Source organism: Theropithecus gelada, chromosome X (assembly GCF_003255815.1).
Source record: "Theropithecus gelada isolate Dixy chromosome X, Tgel_1.0, whole genome shotgun sequence".
Taxonomy (NCBI): domain Eukaryota; kingdom Metazoa; phylum Chordata; class Mammalia; order Primates; family Cercopithecidae; genus Theropithecus; species Theropithecus gelada.
Genome location: NC_037689.1, coordinates 95,759,778 through 95,763,812, shown reverse-complemented (window position 1 = coordinate 95,763,812; position 4,035 = coordinate 95,759,778).

Genomic DNA, 4,035 nt, shown 5'->3' with positions numbered 1-4,035 from the left:
CGAGTCTTGCTCTGCTGCCCAGGCTGGAGGGCAGTGGCAAGATCTTGGCTCACTGCAATCTCCGCCTCCCAGGTTCAAGTGATTCTCCTGCCTCAGCCTTCTGAGTAGCTGGGATTACAGGCACCCACCACCACGCCGGGCTAACTTTTGTATTTTTAGTGGAGACAGGGTTTCACCATGTTGGCCAGGCTGGTCTCAAACTCCTGACCTCAGGTGATCCGCCCGCCTCAGCCTCCCAAAGTGCTGGGATTACAGGCGTGAGTCACCATGGCTGGCCGAGAGACAGCTTTTTGGATCTTAGTAGAGGTGATTATGGCAGTCAGATAATTATAATAATGATTAGTATGTTTATGGCATTGTAATACAGAAAATACACAAAATGTACTCATCCTGTATATTATTTTACACGATCCTTACAATAGTCCAAAGCTCACAGAATTTAAGTAAGTTGTCCAAGATCACATAGCTAGTTAGTGGCCAAGGTAGCATGCTAAAACTCGCCTTCCTTGTATCATTGTAATTGAAAGAAAATGTCACAGGTAAATGTAGAGAAACCTTAGATTCCAGATGATATATTTTCAGTTCCCCCAAGTTGCTTCCTAAATTGAGGGCTATCTCTGACCCTGGAAAAACCATCTTAGGTTCTCTTCAGTTGTTTGAAACATTATTTGTAGAGGTGAGGAAACTGAGGCCCTGAGAAGTTAGTGAAAGATTTGAAACGTCTATTAGTAAGAGGTATAGGTGGAACTCAGACAAGGGCTGTGGCAGATTGCGTTATTGTTTCTATAGATTGCCTTTTCCTCCTGCTTCCTGCCACGTGCCCTGATGAACTGATATGAGCTTGGTCATAAAACTTGCTTTGGCCAATGGGATGTGAGCCAAAGTAACTTCCACTACATATGATCAGAAGATTGAAAGCTGTGGCAAGGTTCAGCATTCTTTGCTCTTTTCCCTCTGTCGTAAGATTGGCGTGTCCAAAAAATGGGGCTCCTCCTTCAGCCAGGATCCTAGAATGAAGAAGACACAATGAAGCAGTGCCACAGATGACCTGTGGCTGCCACAGCATACCTTTGCTAATTGAGGTTTGGGGGTTGTTTTTAACCATCATACAAACCTAGCAAAAGCTGACAGATACACTATCCCATTATATAGACTTTACTTCCTTTACATTGACTACACAATTACTCAGTTTTAATTTTTTTTAATTATTATACTTTAAGTTCTAGGGTACATGTGCACAACGTGCAGGTTTGTTACATATGTGTACATGTGCCATATTGGTGTGCTGCACCCATTAACTCGTCATTTACATTAGGTATTTCTCCTAACGCTATCCCTCCCCATTCCCCCTCCCCACAATAGGCCCCGGTGTGCTGGCTGACTCCTACTCATCCTTTAGGTCTCTAATTAAATATCACTTCTTCAGAGAGGACTTTCATGACCACCCAGTGTAACTTAGGCCCCTTCCCTTTCCACCACACACACACACACACACACACCATTATTTTCTCCTACAATATCAATAGTCTTTCCTTCTAAGCACTAAACACAACTGTAATCACCTATTGATTTGTTTACCATTGGCATGCTCCACTTGACTAAGCTCACGAAGACCTAAAACGCGTCTACTTTTGCTAGTATATAGTGCCTAGCATAATGCCTGTCATGCAGTAGATGTTAATGAATATTTGTAGGATGAATGATGGAGAGATGAATAGCTTATTGTTTACATGGTTGTTGGATCATAAACCAAAAATAAAGGAGGGTGCTTTGATTTAGGGGAAATAAGACTACTAAAGTATCTCCTAGGAGCAAGGATGAAGTATTACTTTTTCCTTTTTGGTCCTTCTCTTTTGAGGAAACTTTGAAAGCAGTGACACTTTTCAAACCCCTTAAAAACAGATCTACTTGCCAACAGATTTCTCTGGCTTGGCAGGTTTTCTGCCTGATACCAGGGAAGCCTGCTGAAGCCTGCAGATAGGCTAGGACTCCTCTACAAGAAAAGAGGACTATTGCCACGGAATGCTTAGTTATATGGAGGAAGAGATTCACCCACCCTTCCCCTTCTGAGTGGTTGATGCAATTTAGTAAGAAGTGGGAGGAGAAAGAGACTGCTGGGAAATGAGAATTATGTGCTGGATATAGTGGATGCCTTTCTGGTCCTAACCAGAAAAATCAGGCCCACTTCCCCTCACTTTCACCTGCCAATAGACCACTGAAGGAGGTGACTCTGAACTGTATCACACCAAGCTGGCCGATCGAGTTTGAAGGCTTTGTGCAAAATGACCAGCTTTCCCATGACAGAACCACGCACATACATCTGCATGCTCGGATGGCAGGAGGGGGGAGGAAAGAACCATTCTGTGCTTTAAAGCATGAAATCTTTTGTATGGAGAAACTCACAAGGTCTCACAACTTGAATTGTTGAGATACACAGTGAAGCCTAATGTAGAGGTATAGTGTCAATGAGGGGCGTCAATGATTCACGAGGTCCCTTTCTTACTAGGGATGCCCACTAATCCTGTAACTCTAAATTTTCTGCCTTCTGTGACTCCAGAACACACAGGCACACTAGGTTCCTTAGGTAGGGCAGAATAGGAGAAGCTTATGAGGATATACTGCACTTTTAAAAAGTAAAATAAATGTAATAAAAAGCAGGCAGCATAATTGCCATGACTTATACCCTGTGACATTTGATAATAACAAGGTTGGTACATTACAAATAAGTTCCACATTTACAACTCTGCCTTGATATTTACACTTATTAAATTGTTGAGGGAGGTGGTTCCTGGATGCTGGAGGCCCATATATAAAACATATTAGCATAATTGGAGTACAGCCAAATCCCTCAGTGTACATTGCAGACACTTGTTAAAAGCTTGACCTTGGAGGGAAAAAAAAACTTCCTACTTGTCTTCAATCCATCCTCACCTCCTGAAAGTACTCCTGTAAAGTCAACTTCCAGCCAAACACAATTTGGGGAGTTTGTCCTTAATGCTGACCTTAGGCAGGTCCTCAGTTCCCAGGACAGTGATGAAGGCTATGTTCTCACCTGGATGAGGAAATTACCTATGATTTTCCATTACCTGTAGCAAACATTCCTTTTCATTTGTTTAATTCCCTGAAAGTTGACACTACACATTAATTCATTGAGCAATTGCTTTGTGTAAAGGCCCAGAGATGAATGAGACCGTCACTGCCATCAAGGAACTTACACTTTAGTCAAGGACACAGACAACTAACTATAGTAGAAGGCAGAATGAAATAAAGGCCAGAATAGAGGTATGAACAAATTGCTGTGGGAGCATTGATAACACAATTTATTTTAATGGGGGAAGAAAAATTAAGAAAGGCTTCAGAAAGGCATTGGTCCTTGAAGGATTGATAGGAGAAAAAGGGTGAGGCTGGGCAGGAGGCCGTAATAGTCAGAGCAAAGTGCATGTGTGTATAATGGCATGAAGGTATATGCACAGTTAGTGATGTAATCATATGTTTGGTATTGGTATGTTCCAATGATAAATCCTGTGTGGCATGGCTTAAGGAATGAGGTAGAAGAGGCGTGAAAGTTATGTTTGGGTCTGCTCCTGAGACCTTTGAAGGCTGCCCTGGTTTCGTTAATTAAGGAGAACAATCAAAGATTTTCGAAGTGGGCCAAGAAAGGCATTTTAGGATGCTCTCTCTAGAGTGTGAAGAATGGGTTGAAGAGGTAAGAGACTGAAACAGGGAGAGCAACTTCTGTGCCTGGCTGGATATTAGGGGAGAAGGAATAATACAAAATGCTTCCGGAGTTTCTAACTATAGAAATTGGGAAAAGGCTAGTGCCAATACTGAGACAGGTGACCTGGATGGAAAGGTAAGTTTGCTGGAGAAGAACATATTTGGTGGGGAGTATACGGAGTTTAGTGGGTGAGCTATCCTTTTCGGTGGGAAGGTGGTTTTGGGGTCCAGGAAAGATCTCAGAGTCATCTCCATGAAAGAAATTCTTGACGCTGTGGATGTGGCTAAGACGACACTGGAGGTGACAAAAACACAAAT